This window comes from Trachinotus anak, unplaced genomic scaffold, assembly GCF_046630095.1.
Source record: "Trachinotus anak isolate AG129_WGS33_773 ecotype Australia unplaced genomic scaffold, CSIRO_AGI_Tana_v1 ptg000005l, whole genome shotgun sequence".
Lineage (NCBI taxonomy): Eukaryota > Metazoa > Chordata > Actinopteri > Carangiformes > Carangidae > Trachinotus > Trachinotus anak.
In genome coordinates this window covers 10,389,035-10,415,985 of record NW_027273856.1, presented here as the reverse complement: position 1 = coordinate 10,415,985, position 26,951 = coordinate 10,389,035, and the positions used below count along the sequence as shown (strand labels likewise).

The 26,951-nt window shown below is 37.9% G+C and overlaps 1 long non-coding RNA gene across 2 annotated transcripts; it reads left to right on the top strand.

Annotated features, from left to right (window-relative positions):
- The first annotated feature begins 3,183 nt into the window (after positions 1 to 3,183).
- LOC139621618 (uncharacterized) lies at positions 3,184 to 12,457 on the top strand. Of its 2 annotated transcripts, none has more exons than XR_011691029.1 (3): positions 3,184 to 3,617; positions 6,402 to 6,586; positions 11,839 to 12,457. It is a non-coding gene; the product is annotated as an uncharacterized lncRNA (long non-coding RNA). The 2 variants fall into 2 exon arrangements; XR_011691028.1 differs by having other exon boundaries at positions 3,184 to 3,623.
- Positions 12,458 to 26,951: the final 14,494 nt, after the last annotated feature.

Here is a 26,951-nt window from a genome sequence, read left to right as displayed (position 1 = left end):
TCACTTCATCTGAGTCATTTTCTGTGCAATTTGACATAAGAGTAGTACGACATACATGCCGACCTCAGAAACTGGAAAGTTTCACAAAGATCGCATAGCTGTTGTTTCTGATCTGTATTCACTTCATCAGAGTCATTTTCTGTGCAATTTGACATAAGTGTAGTAAGACACACATACCGACCTCAGAAACTGAAAAGTTTCACACAAAGTCGCATAACTGTATTCACTGATCTGTATTCACTCAGTCTAAGTCATTTTCTGTGCAATTTGACATAAAAGTAGTACGACATACATGCCGTCCTCAGAAACTGAAAAGTTTCACAAAGATCGCACAGCTGTTGTTTGTGATCACTATTCACTCAATCTTAGTCATTTTCTGTGCAATTTGACATAAGAGTAGTAAGACACACATGCCGACCTCAGAAACTGAAACGTTTAACTGAGATCGCACAGCTGTTGTTTCTGATCTGTATTCACTTCATCTGAGTCATTTTCTGTCCAATTTGACATAAGTGTAGTAAGATACACATGCCGACCTCAGAAACTGAAAAGTTTCACTGAGATCGCATAACTGTTGTTTCTGATCTGTATTCACTCAGTCTAAGTCATTTTCTGTGCAATTTGACATAAGAGTAGCACGGCATACATGCCGACCTCAGAAACGGAAACGTTTCACTGAGATCGCATAACTGTTGTTTCTGATCTGTATTCACTTCATCAGAGTCATTTTCTGTGCAATTTGACATAAGAGTAACACGAAATACATGCGGACCTCAGAAACTTAAACGTTTCACTGAGATCGCATAACTGTTGTTTCTGATCTGTATTCACTTCATCTGAGTCATTTTCTGTGCAATGTGACCTAAAAGCAGGGATTCATTAAGTCAACGTCAAAAACTTGAAAAGTTTCACAAAGATCGCACAGCTGTTGTTTCTGATCTGTATTCACTTCATCTGAGTCATTTTCTGTGCAATTTGACATAAGAGTAGTAAGACATACATGCTGACCTCAGAAACTGAAAAGTTTCACAAAGATCGCATAGCTATTGTTTCTGATCTGTATTCACTTCATCTGTCATTTTCTGTGCAATTTGACATAAGACTAGCACGGCATACATGTGGACCTCAGAAACGGAAACGTTTCACTGAGATCGCATAACTGTTGTTTCTGATCTGTATTCACTCAGTCTGATTCATTTTCTGTGCAATTTGACATAAGAGTAGTAAGACATACATGCCGACCTCAGAAACTGAAACGTTTCGCTGAGATCGCATAACTGTTGTTTGTGATCAGTATTCACTCAATCTGAGTCATTTTCTGTGCAATGTGACCTAAAAGCAGGGATTCATTAAGTCAACGTCAAAAACTTGAAAAGTTTCACAAAGATCGCACAGCTGTTGTTTCTGATCTGTATTCACTTCATCTGAGTCATTTTCTGTGCAATTTGACATAAGAGTAGTAAGACATACATGCCGACCTCAGAAACTGAAACGTTACACTGAGATCGCAGAGCTGTTGTTTCTGATCTGTATTCACTTCATCTGAGTCATTTTCTGTGCAATTTGACATAACAGTAGTAAGACATACATGCCGACCTCAGAAACTGAAACGTTTCACTGAGATCGCATAACTGTTGTTTCTGATCTGTATTCACTCAGTCTGATTCATTTTCTGTGCAATTTGACATAAGAGTAGTAAGACATACATGCCGACCTCAGAAACTGAAACGTTTCGCTGAGATCGCATAACTGTTGTTTGTGATCAGTATTCACTCAATCTGAGTCATTTTCTGTGCAATGTGACCTAAAAGCAGGGATTCATTAAGTCAACGTCAAAAACTTGAAAAGTTTCACAAAGATCGCACAGCTGTTGTTTCTGATCAGTATTCACTCAAGCTGAGTCATTTTCTGTGCAATTTGACATAACAGTAGTATGACATACATGCTGACCTCAGAAACTGAAACGTTTCACTGAGATCGCATAACTGTTGTTTCTGATCTGTATTCACTTCATCTGAGTCATTTTCTGTGCAATTTGACCCAAAAGCAGAGAATCATGCCTGCCGACCACAGAAACTGAAAAGTTTCACAAAGTCGCATAACTGTTGTTTCTGATCAGTATTCCGTCAGTCTGAATGATTTTCTGTTCAATGTGACCTAAAATCTGAGCGTCATCTCTGCCGTCCTCAGAAACTGAAAAGTTCTACAAAGATCGCACAACTGTTGTTTCAGAACAGTATTCCGTCATTTTGATTTTGTTTCTGTGCAATGTGATCTAAAAGCAGGGATTCATTCCTGGCGACCTGAGAAACTCAAATATTTAACACAAATCACACAACTGTTGATCCTGACCAGTATTCACTTAATGTTTTGTACTTCACTTTGTCTGGGTTAAAAAATTACAATGTACACGGCGGCCCGGATACTCAAGTGGTTGGGGCGCGTACCACGTGAGCGCAAACGCTCTTAGCAGGCAGTCACCGGTTCGACTCTCGACCGGCCCGACTCTTCCCTGCATGTCATGCTCCTCTCCATACAAACTGTGTTCTGATGTTCCGACTTAATGGACTGGAAGCACATTCAGCATATATTCTTTAATTATGCTCACCAAAAACGCATAATTATATCACTAGATTTCAGTGTTGAGGCACAATTACATTCATCATTTTCGTAAAGGCATACTAACCTAAAAACCTGTTATTGAATCACGAGACAGTTTCAGAACTATATAGACACAGAGCAACACACCTGCCTGCATAGCAGCATGGGACTAATTATATAAATTATATTACAATAATTGATTTGTCACTTTCCCTGATGGTCTGAATAACTCTCTGCTGCTGTCATGTCTCTAGTGTCTATGGAGCAGCAACGTCATCATTACTTTTTCTAACTGTATTTTTGTATCTCTCATTGAAACGACCATTTAGAAAGGCAAGGGAGGGGAGAGAACGCATTAGTTTAACAAGGAAACACGGCATGTTAGGTAATGCAAAAATGAACTCTTGAAAACTTAATTCATTCATTTTTTTCATTCATTTTCCATGCCGCTTATCAGAGGCCCGGTCACGGGGGTGGGGGCGCTAGAGCCAATCCCAGCTGATATTGGGCGAGGGCGGGGTACACCCTCTGACTGTGATGGACAGGAAGAATGTATTTTTTTTTTAAAGAAATTTTGGGGGCATTTTTGCTTTTATTAGATAGGACAGGAGAGAGTGACAGGAAAGGGGCAAAAGGAGATGTAATGACATGCACGAAAGAGTCGGGGCTGCCGGGAGTCGAACCGGTGATGAAAAGATCGCTTTATATGTTATACGCACTAACTACTCAGCTACCCAGTGACCTCTCTGTTTCAGGATATTTTCTTACGTTTTCTTAATTTGAATGATGCATCTCCTCCGTTTGTTTCTCCCACATCAAAGAATCGCCGCCGCCAGACGCCCCTGGGTCACACCCTTTCTTCATGTGGACGGTTAGTCTCTCTCTCTCCCACGTCAAAACCTCGCGCCGCCTCTTTGATCTGCCCGCCTTACTCCCTTCAGAGCATCCTGCAACCACATGCCCTGCAAAGCACTGGCATCCATGCACCGTGTCGCATCACCATCTGTACGATGAAGGTAAATGTAAGTAGCAGTGGTTAACGATCTTGCTTGTTTAAGACACTTTACTTTCTCAGCACCAGAGAATCTGAATTTGATTATGTCAAGTATTTGTGGAGGAGAGCTAATATTAGCTAGTTAATTTTCGCCCTAAGTTACAGTTTAGCTAGCTAATGTTGGCTAACTGATAGTGTATCCTTTCAAATATGGGTGATCAGTTGTGCGCAGTGAGACTGGTGGATTTTGTTGTAGAGATGGGGTGATCCGATCACAGGTGGACAGCACTAAGTATAGATAACGCACGCAAGAGGCACTGAGATCAGATCATGTCTGTGGCCACATTCTTTTAGCAATGTGAACGCAAACGTGTCCTGGGCCACACTAAAAGACTGCCTACTCAGTTGTGCCGCCACAGTTTCACAATGAAACCAGAATATTTGACTCTGTCAAGTGGCTTAAGGCTTATCTCATTTGAGCTGTGCAGAGCCGATGATTGCCCAGCTCCTCCGCACCCGCTCTCTCTCTCTCTCTCTCTCTCTCTTTCTCTCTCTCTCTCTCACACACACACACACACACACACACACACACATACATTAACAATGGACCCGTCTGTCTGACTGGCTAAATACATAAGTGTTCATTTGCTCATTTGTTCATTTTACATCTGTCTACTTGTAAGACGCATGTTATTGGCAGGTAATGAACAAGGCCATAGAGTTTATCAGTGGCTGCGGTGGTTCAGTTTGTCGTTTGAACAACGTCAAGTTATAATACTTTTGTATTTCTTTTTTTTCTTTTTTTTTTTAACCCTATCTAATGTATTGTATTAAAAGACGTGAGAGATATGGGATCCTTCCCTTGCCCTTAATAAATAAAATAAATTGAGTAAATAAATAGATATTAACAATAACAAAAAGTGAATGGATAAATAAATGAATTAATAATATTTCAAGATAATATAATAACAGCAATAAGAAATTAATAATAATTGTAGTGATAGTAATGGTAATATTAATAATGAAATAAGAGAATAGAATGTACTAAAGCAAACCCAGGAATACAAAATGGATAAAAATAAATGAATAAAAAACTGAAGTATGATAGTAATGGTGGTATACATGATTACACAGAAAACTGAGAGAGTAATCCTATGGATTCTGTACATAACAATAATAATAGTAGTTATAATGTTAAAAAAAAAAAAATAGTAAAGAGAAAAAAAAGGATAGCAACTTAATTGTTGGAGTGTGTATATAGAAACCATGCTGGAAGTTGGTGGACAAAAAGAGAAAGAAAAAACAGAATAAATAAAGGAACCATCAAATAGAGAAGTAATAATAATCATAATAGTGATAATAATAGTAATAACAATAATAAGTATGAACAGTGATAATGATAATGACTGAGAGGAGGAAGAACTCAGTAGTGTAGAAAATGAATGAAGGGTTGCCATGTATCGGCTATTATTGTGAGTTGATGAATATTCTAGAGAGATATATTCCAGAGTACGTTTTTCCAGAGTGTTGTGGTGTTCCTTCATTTCAAGTTCATGAGGATAGTCTTCAGGATAGGGGTAGAGAGAGAGAGACCAGGAACAGCTGTATAGGTAATGGTGTGATCAATAATAATGACAGATAACAGTGGTTAATAGTAATGATGAGTCGTGGTGGATCTGGATCCTGCTGCTCCAGAGGCAGAGATACCTGCAGAATGAGGACAGAGAGAGGGAGAGAGAGGAGAAGCACAAACTACTGAGGAGAGAAAAAAAAAAAACGTTAAAAAAAGTAAAAAAGTTAATGTCAAGTAGTCAAGAGAGAGAGAGAGAGAGAGAGAGAGAGAGCCCAGTGCATCATGGGAATCCCATTCTAGCTCTATAGCAGCATAACTAAGGGATGGGTCAGGACATACCCGAGCCAGCCTTAACTATAAGCTTTACCAAACAGGACAGTTTTAAGCCTGATCTCAAAGGTAGAGAGGGTGTCGGCCTCCTGAACCCACACAGGGAGCGGGTTCCACAGGAGTGGAGCCTGACAGATGAAGGCTCTACCCCCCATTCTGCTATTACAAACTCTGGGAACCACAAGTAGACCTGCATTTAGAGAGCGAAGTGTCCAATTGGGTCACATGATTGAATGAAGCCAGTTTATTATTATGGAAGATATGCTTGAGGTGTGTGATTCCTTTTTCAGCCCTAACCATGTGTTATCTGAGTGGCAACGGATGCATTTGCATTCACACTGCTAAAAGAATGTGGCCATGTGGCCCAGAGCGTTTGGTCTGGGTGATCGGATCTCAAATGTGTCCTCAATATGTCCTGGGTACAGTCACAACTCTACTTAGAGCAGTCTGGGTGTGATTGGATCACCAGAGATGGATGTTAATCTCAGGTTTTAACAGGGCCTATGAGCGCCACCAAATAGTGATTTTCCCTCTAAAGCTCTGACATGGTCTATGTATGTATCAGATCTATGTATCGGTATTATTCTTTCTTCTTTCCTCTCCAAATTATCATCTGACAACCCTTCAGATTTATCTGGTGACCCTTTATATAAAACTCGATATAAAGTAGTTCAAAGAGTAACATGCTGCTGAAAACTGATGCTTCAGTATTAATCATCTGATGATGTCATATACAATAATACATTAGTCAGATGGACCTAACTGTTACTTTCAGAGGAAACTTGTAAGAATTAGGACTCAGAGATGATAATGCAGTGTGTATTTTCTGTGGCTGTCCTGCAGGTTTCAAACTGAACAGGAAAGTATGGGTGATGTGAGTTTTACATTTATGTGCTGTTGAAGCAGAGGGAGGCCATAATGACAGTCAGCAGGCAGGAGGAGGTCAAGAGGACACAGTAAGCAGGCAGGACCTTTGAAGGACATTTGTGACATCCTGGGTGATAGACGGACATTGCCTTCCAACATCGTGTACGTCAAGGAGGAGAGCCCAGAAGAATCAACCCGAACCCAAACCTCAATTTTTTAAGGTAAGACTGATTTGATGGAATCTTTTGGAGGGCTGCAGCAGGCCCATGCACAGACATTTTGAGGGGTAGGTGCTCAAGGGGAAAAGGGGACCTTCCTCTCATAATTATTAAATTAAATAAAGTTACTTACATATTTATTCATTTCAATACTCTACACTTGCAGATAAAATTATCAATTTGCACAGAGACAATGGTCTTTAGTACTTTTCTACATTTATCACAAGAACAGGCAACACCAAAGAAAACAATGACACACTGTGTTTTAGGGCATTTTCACATGTATAGATTTGTCTATAAAATAATAATTCAGTCTCAAAAAATAAAGATTTGTTGATGTAAAACTGAAAAAAGCTGGTCTCTAACTATATAAAATAATGATAAACCAACCAATCTACCTTCCAAACTAGAATGCAGCAACAATTAGGCTCATTGTATTCTGTGTACTGTACAAGGAACACACTGTGTACCCCTGTAAAGGGAGCATTATGTTGCTATTGGTCTGTATTGAGCTGTTTTAATAGTAGTTTAATTTCACAACAGTGACAAACAATACCAAGGCTTAGGACAAACACTCGTTACTTGGTTGTCACCGGTGAAGGTAGGTCAGTGAAAAGCGCTGCTCTGCAGTCCTCTCAGTCTGGGTTGGTTAACTGTGGAGACTGTGACGAGGGAAGCTGAAACACAGTCATTGGTCAATTCAACATGTTTTTTAGATGAGAACTGATGCCACGAGACAAATTTAATAACTTAAATATAAACTTAGAAAAGGAGAAATAAATAAAAAAAGTATTGTAAAAAGAGCACTCATCTGATCAGACGCCAAAAAGGCAGGTGCTTGAACACCATCAGAGGTCTGTCTGTGCGCATGCTTGGGGTGCAGTGATGAGTCTACTATTATACTATAGACTATTTTAAGTCAACGCGTCATTTCTCATACATTGGTTTATTTATGGCAGCCAGCCGCAACATAAACATTAACTTAAAATACCACAAAACATTAATAGAAAATAGACATATATTTATTTTCTATTTTATCATTTACGTTTGCACTGTTCCTCTGCTCTTAACTCTGCTCTCTGTTCTCTGTTTTCTGCGCAAGGTACATACATGCACGAGATACAGATACACACACATACACACACACGCGGAACAAACAGCAGGGCAGAGAGGCTGCACTGGACACAGAACCAGGTGAAGAAAAGTTGACTCAAGTACACTGTTGCTGTACTTTATGTTATTTTAAGTGCAATAAAAAGTAAAAGGCTAATAAGAACTTTATCAAACAACCTGTTCAACAAGCATCTATAAAAGAGATATTTTCAACTATTTTGTCCGATGTCTCCCAGTGTTATTTACACAATGACATCACTCTTTCTAACAATAGCCAATTGTTAGAAAAAGCTAAAAGGAAAGCTGTCTTCATTTACCACAAATTGAGCAACTGCTCAGACAAAAAAGCCAATTAAATTCAAGACAATTCTAATCGTGTTCTTTATTTAATTTGTTGAATTCTTAAGTGATAGTATTAGCTGGATCAATTTTGGATAAGATAAAGATAAAATCCTAATCCCTACAGCTGGTTAGTGGTTAGTGTAGTATGGTCGTGGAGAGAGTTGGGGGTTACAGCAGGTGCTCAGATTTACAGTGCAGTCATGATTTTTTTGGAAGAGATTGAAAAGGCAAAGAAAGAAACTGGTTGAGAGCAGTGTACTGATCAACAACACCTTTGTATCAGTCTTACCAATGAGTACACCGGTAAAGATAGTGATGATCTCTTACATATCACCATTCATCAGTGATGAGATTCTGAAGGAACTGCCAAGACACAGGAAGATTGTCTCCCCATTCAATAGGTTGCAGTCAGGATGGTCAGGAAGGTCTTCACTGGTGAAACATGTTGTCTCTCACAGATGGCAGGTTCACATGATCTTCAGTAAAAAAGATGAGGACCTCCGTCTAGGTTTAAGTGTGAAGGCTGATGACTTTGAATATGTGGTGTTTGTCAACTTTGGGGCCTTTAAGTGTTTTTGAAGTGCTGCAGAAACGAGGGTCACTGTGAACCAATAACAGTCTCATAAAAACAGATTCAGACAGCCAGGGATTAATAGGTCATATTAGCTGTATGAACCAATCCTGTCAACTTGTGGAGATGAGGGGGCGGACAAAATAAACCCAAGACCTTGTCAGGACAGAGGGCCAGAGTTTGCACTTGCACAGCTGATGACACTGTGTTAGTTAGCACTAGCACAGCTACTGACGCGGTTACAAGCTAACAAACAACGTAATCAGTGAGCTACGCATACAGTTCTGATATGTCTTCCAGGAACCAATTTTGGTCACAATAAACTCAAAAACTCCTGAGTCTGGGTATGACTAAGGCACAAACATGCAGCTCAGACTTTGTGATGTTTCCTCCAGTAACCATCTTGATATGCTCTGTTGTTTCACCTGTAAACCAAGTGCAAGCAGCAGTGGTGGGTGGGGCATAAGGCCTGATCCAGATTTTTCAACGAGGAGTGTAGATGTGCTTACAGCCCTGGTTTTTGATTTTTTTTTTCACCTTTTATGCGGGAAAACCATGTTAAACAAAATATTAATCATAGCAGATTTTTACAGAGTTTAAAACATTTCTGGAGAGAAATGAAAATGATCTCAATCCAGACAAAGCTGGTCAAGGCTGATAAGACCTAATCAGGGAGTGACTGTGGTTGTCTATATCATTGTTTCCAGAGGTCTCTGTTTTGCCCATCCAGACTACAAACGCATGGCTGGAGTTTTCAAACTAACACAGGGCCAGCATCATTTACAAATGTCTCCGTTTAGAAAATTCGGGAGTAGTGTGGATGCCAGGCACAAATGTAGCAAAAGTGATGCATTTTGAAATGAGAACAGTAGTGTGGACATAGTGATAGAGCTCAGGAGGACAAGAGCCGGCTGTGTTGAACACTGCAGACAGAGTAGCAAAGGACACTCTGAGGAACACTGATGAGGACCTGATGGTGGATGACAATGTTTAAAGTCCCTGCTCTCAAGAGAAAGCAGATGAACACCAGTGGCTTTCAGGCCAAGAATAGTGTAGTAGGCAGGTTGAGAGAGCAGCAGCAGGAGGAGCATCCAGAGCCTGAGACTATCTACACACCCAACACAGTGCACAGAGATCAGTATTTAAATGAGCTCTGTGTGATTTTAAGTCAGTGTGGTCCTGAACAGTTTTTAATTCTTGGAGGAGATTTCAACTGTACAGAGAACAATGAGCTGGACATTAACCACACTGAGCCTCATGCTGCTTCAAAATGTGCCACAAAGCAGCTGGTGTAGGCTCACAGGTTAAATGATGTATGGAGAGAAATGCACAGACAGTAACACATGGGTGTTCAGAAACGGTAGTGATCCTTCCGCAGGTTCACGTACGGAAACCTTGTTACGACTTTTGCTTCCTATTTTCCTATTTTTCTATGGCCAGATGAGACAGTTGGGTTCTTTTTTGTTGTTTTTTTTTTGTTGTTGTTTTTTGTTTTAAGCATCATTTCAATATTTTTAAAAGGGTGTAGGATACTGCAGGATACTGGGGTTCTGATCAGATCATTCCCACAGTGTTGTGTAATGTGTTATTGCAAATCTGAAATACAAGTCTGCATACTGGCACTGTAACACTTGTTTGTTATTAGATGCACATTTAACATTTTAGAAACTCATCTCAGTAACACTTTGACAGAACTTCTTGAAATTTGGCACAACTAAATGTTGGACTCAAGTTGTGCCAACATTTAGTTGGACTCAAGGATGAACTGATTTTTGTGGTCAAAGGTCAAGGTCTTGGTGACCTCACCATACACAGTTATTTCTTCAAATTTGGTACGAAAGAACTGATTAGATTTTGGTGGTCAGTGTCAAGGGTATTGTGACTTCACAAAATACTTTTTAGCATTACTCAAGACTTCACACATCAATTATGACAAAATTTCACACAAATGGTTAATATTTTATATGACTGGAAAAACAAAGATGTGATCTGAAATTAGTCTGACAGGTGGAGGCATAGAACTGTGAGGCAGTAATTCTAGTTTTGGAAAGTTTTTAGAACTTGGAAAGGAGATTTTACATTGTTGAAGCAGTGATGGGATTGTGGGAAAGTGGAAATCAAGCAGCTTTGTCACCAGTACACTCTCAATATCTCTTGTGAAAAGGTGGCATTGAAGACCTCCAATCAGAAAAGGCATACTAGCAGACCTGTTCTGATCTGATCAGACTGTACAGAAGAACTGGAAGGAAGTGGAGGAGAAGGTGGAGGGAAGGTTGGCCAAGTGGAGGTAGCTGTTACCTCACATATTGTACAGAGGAAGAGTTCTGATTATGAATAATTTGGTTCCATCAACTCTCTGGCACAGGTTAAAAAGTGTATGGATCCCCCTGCTGGTCTGTTACAGAATGTGCTGTCCATCATGGTTAACCTCTTTTGGGTACTGTAAATATTTTTAAAAAATAATTTTATGCTATGGTATACTTTCACTGAAGTTCAGAGGGAAATATTGTACTTTTTACTCCAATACACTCATCTGGCGATGGTTATTTATAGTAGTAGTTATTTTTAACATGAGTATTTCACACAAAGGATAGTTTAACAAGCATTAAAATGCAATGCATAGTTAGAGATTAAACCTGTGGTTTCAAAGCTTTTTGGCCTCTGACATTTTACAAAAAGCAGTGTGCAGACAGGGTCACATTTCAGATGTCTATGAGTTATTAACAGCTCCACTAAATAGTGATTTTTCCCTGTAAACTTCTCACATGGTTTTATTTCAATATATCTCAACAAAAATCAAAGAATAGAGAAAAAGTCCAAAAGATGAAAACAGATGTATGTTTCCTCTCAGATTAATCTTCAGATTAATAATGGTTAGGTTCCTGCCACTCAGTCAGAGGGACTGAGTTACCATTACTTTTCTGATGTAATTTAACTACATTTTGCTGCTAATACTCATGTACTTTTACTAAGGCAGGATTTTTCATGCAGGACTTACAATGGAGGATTTGCTGTATTGGTACCTTTGCTGAAGTAAAGGGTCTGAATACTACCTCCACCACTGTTATTAGTTCAAAGGCTACTTCATCGAAGAGTTAATTCATAGATGAGCATGAGCAAGCGGAGTGGAGATAAGTTGCTGAAAAAGAGTAAGATGAAATTTGTAAGAATTAGGACTCAGAGATGACATTACTGTGTTTGTTGTCTGTGGTTGTGCTGTTGTATTAAGCAAGCAGAGGGAGAACATAATGACATCAGCAGGCAGGAGGAGGTCAAGAGGACAGTGAAGACCTAGAAGGATTTTTGACATACTGGGTGAGAGCTGGACATTGCTTTCTAACATTGTCGATGCCAGGGAGGACAGGCCAGAAGAGTCAACCCAAACCTTTGTGGTCAATTTTTTAAGGTAAGACTAATTTGATAGAAGCTTTTGTAGGGCTGAATTCGCCATAATTAATGTCAACATTGAAAATGCTTCAACATCAATATTTGTAGGAAGACACATTGTTTCCCATACAGGTAGGGCTGCATATTCAGTCGACACAGACACATGTGCACAGAGGAACAGGCCTACATGCTGTATAGACATCTGCCTCACTCTTTGTGATGTTGACCATGTCACGGGTTCTGGTTCTGGTGTGGATCGGTGTTGAACTAGAAATGATGATCTGCTGCGATGGTTTGTGTGGGGGTCTGACTACAGTTTTGCTCCATAATACTTTGTGATGTTTTGAGACAGCTTATAGAATTAATTCTAAACAATCTTTTGCTGCATCTTCTTCAACATATCATGATGTTCATCAGTTTGTGAGTTTCTGAGGTCTGCAGGTGTGAAGCACTATTTTTAGGAGAAAATCACACAGTATGAGTGAAAACAAATCAGAATCAACAGTTGTTAGTTTCGTGTGATGTATTTCAGATTCTGAGATCTACAGGACAGAAGCACTAGTTTTAGGAGACAGTGAACTGAAAATTAGTGAATGTGAGTGAATACTTATCAGAATCAATGGTTGTGTGATTTGTGTGATGTATTTGAGTTTCTGAGATTTGCAGGTGTGAAGCAATACTTTTAGGAGAAAGTGAACAGTCGGCAGATATCAAACAGTAATCTTAGGATACAGTCATCTTAAAATGACTCAGATGAGTGTGTACTGTTCAGAATCAACAGTTGTGCGTTTTTGGTGAAGCTTTTGAGTTTTTGACGTCAGCAGATATCAAACAGTAATCTTAGGATACAGTCAGCTTAAAATGACTCAGATGAGTGAATACTGTTCAGTTGTGCGTTTTGGGTGAAGCTTTTGAGTTTTTGATGTCGGCAGATATCAAACAGTAATCTTAGGATACAGTCATCTTAAAATGACTGAATGTGAGTGAATACTGTTCAGTTGTGCGTTTTTGGTGAAGCTTTTGAGTTTTTGACGTCGGCAGATATCAAACAGTAATCTTAGGATACAGTCAGCTTAAAATGACTGAATGTGAGTGAATACTGTTCAGTTGTGCGTTTTTGGTGAAGCTTTTGAGTTTTTGACGTCGGCAGATATCAAACAGTAATCTTAGGATACAGTCAGCTTAAAATGACTGAATGTGAGTGAATACCGTTCAGTTGTGCGTTTTTGGTGAAGCTTTTGAGTTTTTGACGTCGGCAGATATCAAACAGTAATCTTAGGATACAGTCATCTTAAAATGACACAGATTAGTGAATACTGTTCAGAATCAACAGTTGTGCGTTTTTGGTGAAGCTTTTGAGTTTTTGACGTCGGCAGGTATCAAACAGTAATCTTAGGATACAGTCATCTTAAAATGACTCAGATGAGTGAATACTGTTCAGTTGTGCGTTTTTGGTGAAGCTTTTGAGTTTTTGACGTCGGCAGATATCAAACAGTAATCTTAGGATACAGTCAGCTTAAAATGACTGAATGTGAGTGAATACTGTTCAGTTGTGCGTTTTTGGTGAAGCTTTTGAGTTTTTGACGTCGGCAGATATCAAACAGTAATCTTAGGATACAGTCAGCCTAAAATGACTGAATGTGAGTGAATACTGTTCAGTTGTGCGTTTTTGGTGAAGCTTTTGAGTTTTTGACGTCGGCAGATATCAAACAGTAATCTTAGGATACAGTCATCTTAAAATGACTCAGATGAGTGAATACTGTTCAGTTGTGCGTTTTTGGTGAAGCTTTTGAGTTTTTGACGTCGGCAGATATCAAACAGTAATCTTAGGATACAGTCATCTTAAAATGACTCAGATGAGTGAATACAGTTCAGTTGTGCGTTTTTGGTGAAGCTTTTGAGTTTTTGACGTCGGCAGATATCAAACAGTAATCTTAGGATACAGTCACCTTAAAATGACTGAATGTGAGTGAATACTGTTCAGTTGTGCCTTTTTGGTGAAGCTTTTGAGTTTTTGACGTCGGCAGATATCAAACAGTAATCTTAGGATACAGTCAGCTTAAAGTGACTGAATGTGAGTGAATACTGTTCAGTTGTGCGTTTTTGGTGAAGCTTTTGAGTTTTTGACATCACAGATATCAAACAGTAATCTTAGGATACAGTCAGCTTAAAATGACTCAGATGAGTGAATACAGTTCAGTTGTGCGTTTTTGGTGAAGCTTTTGAGTTTTTGACGTCGGCAGATATCAAACAGTAATCTTAGGATACAGTCAGTTTAAAATGACTGAATGTGAGTGAATACAGTTCAGTTGTGCGTTTTTGGTGAAGCTTTTGAGTTTTTGACGTCGGCAGATATCAAACAGTAATCTTAGGATACAGTCATCTTAAAATGACTGAATGTGAGTGTATACTGTTCAGTTGTGCGTTTTTGGTGAAGCTTTTGAGTTTTTGATGTCGGCAGATATCAAACAGTAATCTTAGGATACAGTCAGCTTAAAATGACTCAGATGAGTGAATACAGTTCAGTTGTGCGTTTTTGGTGAAGCTTTTGAGTTTTTGACATCGGCATATATCAAACATTAATCTTAGGATACAGTCATCTTAAAATGACTGAATGTGAGTGAATACTGTTCAGTTGTGCGTTTTTGGTGAAGCTTTTGAGTTTTTGACATCACAGATATCAAACAGTAATCTTAGGATACAGTCAGCTTAAAATGACTGAATATGAGTGAATACTGTTCAGTTGTGCGTTTTTGGTGAAGCTTTTGAGTTTTTGATGTCGGCAGATATCAAACAGTAATCTTAGGATACAGTCATCTTAAAATGATTCAGATGATTGAATACAGTTCAGTTGTGCGTTTTTGGTGAAGCTTTTGAGTTTTTGACGTCGGCAGATATCAAACATTAATCTTAGGATACAGTCAGCTTAAAATGACTGAATGTGAGTGAATACTGTTCAGTTGTGCGTTTTTGGTGAAGCTTTTGAGTTTTTGACGTCGGCAGATATCAAACAGTAATCTTAGGATACAGTCATCTTAAAATGACTGAATATGATTGAATATTGTTCAGTTGTGCGTTTTTGGTGAAGCTTTTGAGTTTTTGATGTCGGCAGATATCAAACACTAATCTTAGGATACAGTCAGCTTAAAATGACTGAATGTGAGTGAATACTGTTCAGTTGTGCGTTTTTGGTGAAGCTTTTGAGTTTTTGACGTCGGCAGATATCAAACAGTAATCTTAGGATACAGTCATCTTAAAATGACTCAGATGATTGAATACAATACAGTTGTGCGTTTTTGGTGAAGCTTTTGAGTTTTTGACGTCGGCAGGTATCAAACAGTAATCTTAGGATACAGTCAGCTTAAAATGACTGAATGTGAGTGAATACTGTTCAGTTGTGCGTTTTTGGTGAAGCTTTTGAGTTTTTGACGTCGGCAGATATCAAACAGTAATCTTAGGATACAGTCAGCTTAAAATGACTGAATGTGAGTGAATACTGTTCAGTTGTGAGTTTTTGGTGAGGCTTTTGAGTTTTTGACATCACAGATATCAAACAGTAATCTTAGGATACAGTCAGCTTAAAATGACTGAATGTGAGTGAATACTGTTCAGTTGTGCGTTTTTCTTGAAGCTTTTGAGTTTTTGACGTCGGCAGATAGCAAACAGTAATCTTAGGATACAGTCATCTTAAAATGACTCAGATGAGTGAATACTGTTCAGTTGTGCGTTTTTGGTGAAGCTTTTGAGTTTTTGACGTCGGCAGATATCAAACAGTAATCTTAGGATACAGTCATCTTAAAATGACTCAGATGAGTGAATACAGTTCAGTTGTGCGTTTTTGGTGAAGCTTTTGAGTTTTTGACGTCGGCAGATATCAAACAGTAATCTTAGGATACAGTCAGCTTAAAGTGACTGAATGTGAGTGAATACTGTTCAGTTGTGCGTTTTTGGTGAAGCTTTTGAGTTTTTGACATCACAGATATCAAACAGTAATCTTAGGATACAGTCAGCTTAAAATGACTCAGATGAGTGAATACAGTTCAGTTGTGCGTTTTTGGTGAAGCTTTTGAGTTTTTGACGTCGGCAGATATCAAACAGTAATCTTAGGATACAGTCAGTTTAAAATGACTGAATGTGAGTGAATACAGTTCAGTTGTGCGTTTTTGGTGAAGCTTTTGAGTTTTTGACGTCGGCAGATATCAAACAGTAATCTTAGGATACAGTCATCTTAAAATGACTGAATGTGAGTGTATACTGTTCAGTTGTGCGTTTTTGGTGAAGCTTTTGAGTTTTTGACGTCGGCAGATATCAAACAGTAATCTTAGGATACAGTCAGCTTAAAATGACTCAGATGAGTGAATACAGTTCAGTTGTGCGTTTTTGGTGAAGCTTTTGAGTTTTTGACATCGGCATATATCAAACATTAATCTTAGGATACAGTCATCTTAAAATGACTGAATGTGAGTGAATACTGTTCAGTTGTGCGTTTTTGGTGAAGCTTTTGAGTTTTTGACATCACAGATATCAAACAGTAATCTTAGGATACAGTCAGCTTAAAGTGACTGAATGTGAGTGAATACTGTTCAGTTGTGCGTTTTTGGTGAAGCTTTTGAGTTTTTGACATCACAGATATCAAACAGTAATCTTAGGATACAGTCAGCTTAAAATGACTCAGATGAGTGAATACAGTTCAGTTGTGCGTTTTTGGTGAAGCTTTTGAGTTTTTGACGTCGGCAGATATCAAACACTAATCTTAGGATACAGTCATCTTAAAATGACTCAGATGAGTGAATACAGTTCAGTTGTGCTTCTTTGGTGAAGCTTTTGAGTTTTTGACGTCGGCAGATATCAAACAGTAATCTTAGGATACAGTCATCTTAAAATGACTGAATGTGAGTGAATACTGTTCAGTTGTGAGTTTTTGGTGAGGCTTTTGAGTTTTTGACATCACAGATATCAAACAGTAATCTTAGGATACAGTCAGCTTAAAATGACTGAATGTGAGTGAATACTGTTCAGTTGTGCGTTTTTGTTGAAGCTTTTGAGTTTTTGACGTCGGCAGATAGCAAACAGTAATCTTAGGATACAGTCATCTTAAAATGACTCAGATGAGTGAATACTGTTCAGTTGTGCGTTTTTGGTGAAGCTTTTGAGTTTTTGACGTCGGCAGATATCAAACAGTAATCTTAGGATACAGTCACCTTAAAATGACTGAATGTGAGTGAATACTGTTCAGTTGTGCCTTTTTGGTGAAGCTTTTGAGTTTTTGACGTCGGCAGATATCAAACAGTAATCTTAGGATACAGTCAGCTTAAAGTGACTGAATGTGAGTGAATACTGTTCAGTTGTGCGTTTTTGGTGAAGCTTTTGAGTTTTTGACATCACAGATATCAAACAGTAATCTTAGGATACAGTCAGCTTAAAATGACTCAGATGAGTGAATACAGTTCAGTTGTGCGTTTTTGGTGAAGCTTTTGAGTTTTTGACGTCGGCAGATATCAAACAGTAATCTTAGGATACAGTCAGTTTAAAATGACTGAATGTGAGTGAATACTGTTCAGTTGTGCGTTTTTGGTGAAGCTTTTGAGTTTTTGATGTCGGCAGATATCAAACAGTAATCTTAGGATACAGTCATCTTAAAATGACTGAATGTGAGTGTATACTGTTCAGTTGTGCGTTTTTGGTGAAGCTTTTGAGTTTTTGATGTCGGCAGATATCAAACAGTAATCTTAGGATACAGTCAGCTTAAAATGACTCAGATGAGTGAATACAGTTCAGTTGTGCGTTTTTGGTGAAGCTTTTGAGTTTTTGACGTCGGCATATATCAAACATTAATCTTAGGATACAGTCATCTTAAAATGACTGAATGTGAGTGAATACTGTTCAGTTGTGCGTTTTTGGTGAAGCTTTTGAGTTTTTGACATCACAGATATCAAACAGTAATCTTAGGATACAGTCAGCTTAAAATGACTGAATATGAGTGAATACTGTTCAGTTGTGCGTTTTTGGTGAAGCTTTTGAGTTTTTGATGTCGGCAGATATCAAACAGTAATCTTAGGATACAGTCATCTTAAAATGACTCAGATGATTGAATACAGTTCAGTTGTGCGTTTTTGGTGAAGCTTTTGAGTTTTTGACGTCGGCAGATATCAAACACTAATCTTAGGATACAGTCAGCTTAAAATGACTGAATGTGAGTGAATACTGTTCAGTTGTGCGTTTTTGGTGAAGCTTTTGAGTTTTTGACGTCGGCAGATATCAAACAGTAATCTTAGGATACAGTCATCTTAAAATGACTCAGATGATTGAATACAGTTCAGTTGTGCGTTTTTGGTGAAGCTTTTGAGTTTTTGACGTCGGCAGGTATCAAACAGTAATCTTAGGATACAGTCAGCTTAAAATGACTGAATGTGAGTGAATACTGTTCAGTTGTGCGTTTTTGGTGAAGCTTTTGAGTTTTTGACGTCGGCAGATATCAAACAGTAATCTTAGGATACAGTCAGCTTAAAATGACTGAATGTGAGTGAATACTGTTCAGTTGTGAGTTTTTGGTGAGGCTTTTGAGTTTTTGACATCACAGATATCAAACAGTAATCTTAGGATACAGTCAGCTTAAAATGACTGAATGTGAGTGAATACTGTTCAGTTGTGCGTTTTTCTTGAAGCTTTTGAGTTTTTGACGTCGGCAGATAGCAAACAGTAATCTTAGGATACAGTCATCTTAAAATGACTCAGATGAGTGAATACTGTTCAGTTGTGCGTTTTTGGTGAAGCTTTTGAGTTTTTGACGTCGGCAGATATCAAACAGTAATCTTAGGATACAGTCATCTTAAAATGACTCAGATGAGTGAATACAGTTCAGTTGTGCGTTTTTGGTGAAGCTTTTGAGTTTTTGACGTCGGCAGATATCAAACAGTAATCTTAGGATACAGTCACCTTAAAATGACTGAATGTGAGTGAATACTGTTCAGTTGTGCCTTTTTGGTGAAGCTTTTGAGTTTTTGACGTCGGCAGATATCAAACAGTAATCTTAGGATACAGTCAGCTTAAAGTGACTGAATGTGAGTGAATACTGTTCAGTTGTGCGTTTTTGGTGAAGCTTTTGAGTTTTTGACATCACAGATATCAAACAGTAATCTTAGGATACAGTCAGCTTAAAATGACTCAGATGAGTGAATACAGTTCAGTTGTGCGTTTTTGGTGAAGCTTTTGAGTTTTTGACGTCGGCAGATATCAAACAGTAATCTTAGGATACAGTCAGTTTAAAATGACTGAATGTGAGTGAATACAGTTCAGTTGTGCGTTTTTGGTGAAGCTTTTGAGTTTTTGACGTCGGCAGATATCAAACAGTAATCTTAGGATACAGTCATCTTAAAATGACTGAATGTGAGTGTATACTGTTCAGTTGTGCGTTTTTGGTGAAGCTTTTGAGTTTTTGATGTCGGCAGATATCAAACAGTAATCTTAGGATACAGTCAGCTTAAAATGACTCAGATGAGTGAATACAGTTCAGTTGTGCGTTTTTGGTGAAGCTTTTGAGTTTTTGACATCGGCATATATCAAACATTAATCTTAGGATACAGTCATCTTAAAATGACTGAATGTGAGTGAATACTGTTCAGTTGTGCGTTTTTGGTGAAGCTTTTGAGTTTTTGACATCACAGATATCAAACAGTAATCTTAGGATACAGTCAGCTTAAAGTGACTGAATGTGAGTGAATACTGTTCAGTTGTGCGTTTTTGGTGAAGCTTTTGAGTTTTTGACATCACAGATATCAAACAGTAATCTTAGGATACAGTCAGCTTAAAATGACTCAGATGAGTGAATACAGTTCAGTTGTGCGTTTTTGGTGAAGCTTTTGAGTTTTTGACGTCGGCAGATATCAAACACTAATCTTAGGATACAGTCATCTTAAAATGACTCAGATGAGTGAATACAGTTCAGTTGTGCTTCTTTGGTGAAGCTTTTGAGTTTTTGACGTCGGCAGATATCAAACAGTAATCTTAGGATACAGTCAGCTTAAAATGACTGAATGTGAGTGAATACTGTTCAGTTGTGCGTTTTTGGTGAAGCTTTTGAGTTTTTGACGTCGGCAGATATCAAACAGTAATCTTAGGATACAGTCATCTTAAAATGACTCAGATGATTGAATACAGTTCAGTTGTGCGTTTTTGGTGAAGCTTTTGAGTTTTTGACGTCGGCAGGTATCAAACAGTAATCTTAGGATACAGTCAGCTTAAAATGACTGAATGTGAGTGAATACTGTTCAGTTGTGCGTTTTTGGTGAAGCTTTTGAGTTTTTGACGTCGGCAGATATCAAACAGTAATCTTAGGATACAGTCATCTTAAAATGACTGAATGTGAGTGAATACTGTTCAGTTGTGAGTTTTTGGTGAGGCTTTTGAGTTTTTGACATCACAGATATCAAACAGTAATCTTAGGATACAGTCAGCTTAAAATGACTGAATGTGAGTGAATACTGTTCAGTTGTGCGTTTTTGTTGAAGCTTTTGAGTTTTTGACGTCGGCAGATAGCAAACAGTAATCTTAGGATACAGTCATCTTAAAATGACTCAGATGAGTGAATACTGTTCAGTTGTGCGTTTTTGGTGAAGCTTTTGAGTTTTTGACGTCGGCAGATATCAAACAGTAATCTTAGGATACAGTCACCTTAAAATGACTGAATGTGAGTGAATACTGTTCAGTTGTGCCTTTTTGGTGAAGCTTTTGAGTTTTTGACGTCGGCAGATATCAAACAGTAATCTTAGGATACAGTCAGCTTAAAGTGACTGAATGTGAGTGAATACTGTTCAGTTGTGCGTTTTTGGTGAAGCTTTTGAGTTTTTGACATCACAGATATCAAACAGTAATCTTAGGATACAGTCAGCTTAAAATGACTCAGATGAGTGAATACAGTTCAGTTGTGCGTTTTTGGTGAAGCTTTTGAGTTTTTGACGTCGGCAGATATCAAACAGTAATCTTAGGATACAGTCAGTTTAAAATGACTGAATGTGAGTGAATACTGTTCAGTTGTGCGTTTTTGGTGAAGCTTTTGAGTTTTTGATGTCGGCAGATATCAAACAGTAATCTTAGGATACAGTCAGCTTAAAATGACTCAGATGAGTGAATACAGTTCAGTTGTGCGTTTTTGGTGAAGCTTTTGAGTTTTTGACGTCGGCATATATCAAACATTAATCTTAGGATACAGTCATCTTAAAATGACTGAATGTGAGTGAATACTGTTCAGTTGTGCGTTTTTGGTGAAGCTTTTGAGTTTTTGACATCACAGATATCAAACAGTAATCTTAGGATACAGTCAGCTTAAAATGACTGAATATGAGTGAATACTGTTCAGTTGTGCGTTTTTGGTGAAGCTTTTGAGTTTTTGATGTCGGCAGATATCAAACAGTAATCTTAGGATACAGTCATCTTAAAATGACTCAGATGATTGAATACAGTTCAGTTGTGCGTTTTTGGTGAAGCTTTTGAGTTTTTGACGTCGGCAGATATCAAACACTAATCTTAGGATACAGTCAGCTTAAAATGACTGAATGTGAGTGAATACTGTTCAGTTGTGCGTTTTTGGTGAAGCTTTTGAGTTTTTGACGTCGGCAGATATCAAACAGTAATCTTAGGATACAGTCATCTTAAAATGACTCAGATGATTGAATACAGTTCAGTTGTGCGTTTTTGGTGAAGCTTTTGAGTTTTTGACGTCGGCAGGTATCAAACAGTAATCTTAGGATACAGTCAGCTTAAAATGACTGAATGTGAGTGAATACTGTTCAGTTGTGCGTTTTTGGTGAAGCTTTTGAGTTTTTGACGTCGGCAGATATCAAACAGTAATCTTAGGATACAGTCAGCTTAAAATGACTGAATGTGAGTGAATACTGTTCAGTTGTGAGTTTTTGGTGAGGCTTTTGAGTTTTTGACATCACAGATATCAAACAGTAATCTTAGGATACAGTCAGCTTAAAATGACTGAATGTGAGTGAATACTGTTCAGTTGTGCGTTTTTCTTGAAGCTTTTGAGTTTTTGACGTCGGCAGATAGCAAACAGTAATCTTAGGATACAGTCATCTTAAAATGACTCAGATGAGTGAATACTGTTCAGTTGTGCGTTTTTGGTGAAGCTTTTGAGTTTTTGACGTCGGCAGATATCAAACAGTAATCTTAGGATACAGTCATCTTAAAATGACTCAGATGAGTGAATACAGTTCAGTTGTGCGTTTTTGGTGAAGCTTTTGAGTTTTTGACGTCGGCAGATATCAAACAGTAATCTTAGGATACAGTCACCTTAAAATGACTGAATGTGAGTGAATACTGTTCAGTTGTGCCTTTTTGGTGAAGCTTTTGAGTTTTTGACGTCGGCAGATATCAAACAGTAATCTTAGGATACAGTCAGCTTAAAGTGACTGAATGTGAGTGAATACTGTTCAGTTGTGCGTTTTTGGTGAAGCTTTTGAGTTTTTGACATCACAGATATCAAACAGTAATCTTAGGATACAGTCAGCTTAAAATGACTCAGATGAGTGAATACAGTTCAGTTGTGCGTTTTTGGTGAAGCTTTTGAGTTTTTGATGTCGGCAGATATCAAACACTAATCTTAGGATACAGTCAGCTTAAAATGACTCAGATAAGTGAATACAGTTCAGTTGTGCGTTTTTGGTGAAGCTTTTGAGTTTTTGACGTCGGCAGATATCAAACAGTAATCTTAGGATACAGTCATCTTAAAATGACTCAGATGAGTGAATACTGTTCAGTTGTGCTTTTTTGGTGAAGCTTTTGAGTTTTTGACGTCGGCAGATATCAAACAGTAATCTTAGGATACAGTCAGCTTAAAATGACTGAATATGAGTGAATACTGTTCAGTTGTGCGTTTTTGGTGAAGCTTTTGAGTTTTTGACGTCGGCAGATATCAAACAGTAATCTTAGGATACAGTCAGCTTAAAATGACTCAGATGAGTGAATACTGTTCAGTTGTGCGTTTTTGGTGAAGCTTTTGAGTTTTTGAGGTCGGCAGATATCAAACATTAATCTTAGGATACAGTCAGCTTAAAATGACTGAATGTGAGTGAATACTGTTCAGTTGTGCGTTTTTGGTGAAGCTTTTGAGTTTTTGACGTCGGCAGATATCAAACAGTAATCTTAGGATACAGTCATCTTAAAATGACTGTGAGTGAATACTGTTCAGTTGTGCGTTTTTGGTGAAGCTTTTGAGTTTTTGACGTCGGCAGATATCAAACAGTAATCTTAGGATACAGTCATCTTAAAATGACTCAGATGAGTGAATACTGTTCAGTTGTGCGTTTTTGGTGAAGCTTTTGAGTTTTTGACGTCGGCAGATATCAAACAGTAATCTTAGGATACAGTCATCTTAAAATGACTGAATGTGAGTGAATACTGTTCAGTTGTGCGTTTTTGGTGAAGCTTTTGAGTTTTTGACGTCGGCAGATATCAAACAGTAATCTTAGGATACAGTCAGTTTAAAATGACTGAATGTGAGTGAATACTGTTCAGTTGTGCGTTTTTGGTGAAGCTTTTGAGTTTTTGACGTCGGCAGATATCAAACAGTAATCTTAGGATACAGTCATCTTAAAATGACTGGATGTGAGTGTATACTGTTCAGTTGTGCGTTTTTGGTGAAGCTTTTGAGTTTTTGATGTCGGCAGATATCAAACAGTAATCTTAGGATACAGTCAGCTTAAAATGACTCAGATGAGTGAATACAGTTCAGTTGTGCGTTTTTGGTGAAGCTTTTGAGTTTTTGACGTCGGCATATATCAAACATTAATCTTAGGATACAGTCATCTTAAAATGACTGAATGTGAGTGAATACTGTTCAGTTGTGCGTTTTTGGTGAAGATTTTGAGTTTTTGACATCACAGATATCAAACAGTAATCTTAGGATACAGTCAGCTTAAAATGACTGAATATGAGTGAATACTGTTCAGTTGTGCGTTTTTGGTGAAGCTTTTGAGTTTTTGATGTCGGCAGATATCAAACAGTAATCTTAGGATACAGTCATCTTAAAATGACTCAGATGATTGAATACAGTTCAGTTGTGCGTTTTTGGTGAAGCTTTTGAGTTTTTGACGTCGGCAGATATCAAACAGTAATCTTAGGATACAGTCAGCTTAAAATGACTGAATGTGAGTGAATACTGTTCAGTTGTGCGTTTTTGGTGAAGCTTTTGAGTTTTTGACGTCGGCAGATATCAAACAGTAATCTTAGGATACAGTCATCTTAAAATGACTGAATATGAGTGAATACTGTTCAGTTGTGCGTTTTTGGTGAAGCTTTTGAGTTTTTGATGTCGGCAGATATCAAACACTAATCTTAGGATACAGTCAGCTTAAAATGACTGAATGTGAGTGAATACTGTTCAGTTGTGCGTTTTTGGTGAAGCTTTTGAGTTTTTGACGTCGGCAGATATCAAACAGTAATCTTAGGATACAGTCATCTTAAAATGACTCAGATGATTGAATACAGTTCAGTTGTGCGTTTTTGGTGAAGCTTTTGAGTTTTTGACGTCGGCAGGTATCAAACAGTAATCTTAGGATACAGTCAGCTTAAAATGACTGAATGTGAGTGAATACTGTTCAGTTGTGCGTTTTTGGTGAAGCTTTTGAGTTTTTGACGTCGGCAGATATCAAACAGTAATCTTAGGATACAGTCAGCTTAAAATGACTGAATGTGAGTGAATACTGTTCAGTTGTGAGTTTTTGGTGAGGCTTTTGAGTTTTTGACATCACAGATATCAAACAGTAATCTTAGGATACAGTCAGCTTAAAATGACTGAATGTGAGTGAATACTGTTCAGTTGTGCGTTTTTCTTGAAGCTTTTGAGTTTTTGACGTCGGCAGATAGCAAACAGTAATCTTAGGATACAGTCATCTTAAAATGACTCAGATGAGTGAATACTGTTCAGTTGTGCGTTTTTGGTGAAGCTTTTGAGTTTTTGACGTCGGCAGATATCAAACAGTAATCTTAGGATACAGTCATCTTAAAATGACTCAGATGAGTGAATACAGTTCAGTTGTGCGTTTTTGGTGAAGCTTTTGAGTTTTTGACGTCGGCAGATATCAAACAGTAATCTTAGGATACAGTCACCTTAAAATGACTGAATGTGAGTGAATACTGTTCAGTTGTGCCTTTTTGGTGAAGCTTTTGAGTTTTTGACGTCGGCAGATATCAAACAGTAATCTTAGGATACAGTCAGCTTAAAGTGACTGAATGTGAGTGAATACTGTTCAGTTGTGCGTTTTTGGTGAAGCTTTTGAGTTTTTGACATCACAGATATCAAACAGTAATCTTAGGATACAGTCAGCTTAAAATGACTCAGATGAGTGAATACAGTTCAGTTGTGCGTTTTTGGTGAAGCTTTTGAGTTTTTGACGTCGGCAGATATCAAACAGTAATCTTAGGATACAGTCAGTTTAAAATGACTGAATGTGAGTGAATACTGTTCAGTTGTGCGTTTTTGGTGAAGCTTTTGAGTTTTTGACGTCGGCAGATATCAAACAGTAATCTTAGGATACAGTCATCTTAAAATGACTGAATGTGAGTGTATACTGTTCAGTTGTGCGTTTTTGGTGAAGCTTTTGAGTTTTTGATGTCGGCAGATATCAAACAGTAATCTTAGGATACAGTCAGCTTAAAATGACTCAGATGAGTGAATACAGTTCAGTTGTGCGTTTTTGGTGAAGCTTTTGAGTTTTTGACGTCGGCATATATCAAACATTAATCTTAGGATACAGTCATCTTAAAATGACTGAATGTGAGTGAATACTGTTCAGTTGTGCGTTTTTGGTGAAGCTTTTGAGTTTTTGACATCACAGATATCAAACAGTAATCTTAGGATACAGTCAGCTTAAAATGACTGAATATGAGTGAATACTGTTCAGTTGTGCGTTTTTGGTGAAGCTTTTGAGTTTTTGATGTCGGCAGATATCAAACAGTAATCTTAGGATACAGTCATCTTAAAATGACTCAGATGATTGAATACAGTTCAGTTGTGCGTTTTTGGTGAAGCTTTTGAGTTTTTGATGTCGGCAGATATCAAACACTAATCTTAGGATACAGTCAGCTTAAAATGACTGAATGTGAGTGAATACTGTTCAGTTGTGCGTTTTTGGTGAAGCTTTTGAGTTTTTGACGTCGGCAGATATCAAATAGTAATCTTAGGATACAGTCATCTTAAAATGACTCAGATGATTGAATACAGTTCAGTTGTGCGTTTTTGGTGAAGCTTTTGAGTTTTTGACGTCGGCAGGTATCAAACAGTAATCTTAGGATACAGTCAGCTTAAAATGACTGAATGTGAGTGAATACTGTTCAGTTGTGCGTTTTTGGTGAAGCTTTTGAGTTTTTGACGTCGGCAGATATCAAACAGTAATCTTAGGATACAGTCACCTTAAAATGACTGAATGTGAGTGAATACTGTTCTGTTGTGCCTTTTTGGTGAAGCTTTTGAGTTTTTGACGTCGGCAGATATCAAACAGTAATCTTAGGATACAGTCAGCTTAAAGTGACTGAATGTGAGTGAATACTGTTCAGTTGTGCTACTTTGGTGAAGCTTTTGAGTTTTTGACATCACAGATATCAAACAGTAATCTTAGGATACAGTCAGCTTAAAATGACTCAGATGAGTGAATACAGTTCAGTTGTGCGTTTTTGGTGAAGCTTTTGAGTTTTTGATGTCGGCAGATATCAAACAGTAATCTTAGGATACAGTCAGCTTAAAATGACTCAGATGAGTGAATACAGTTCAGTTGTGCGTTTTTGGTGAAGCTTTTGAGTTTTTGACGTCGGCATATATCAAACATTAATCTTAGGATACAGTCATCTTAAAATGACTGAATGTGAGTGAATACTGTTCAGTTGTGCGTTTTTGGTGAAGCTTTTGAGTTTTTGACATCACAGATATCAAACAGTAATCTTAGGATACAGTCA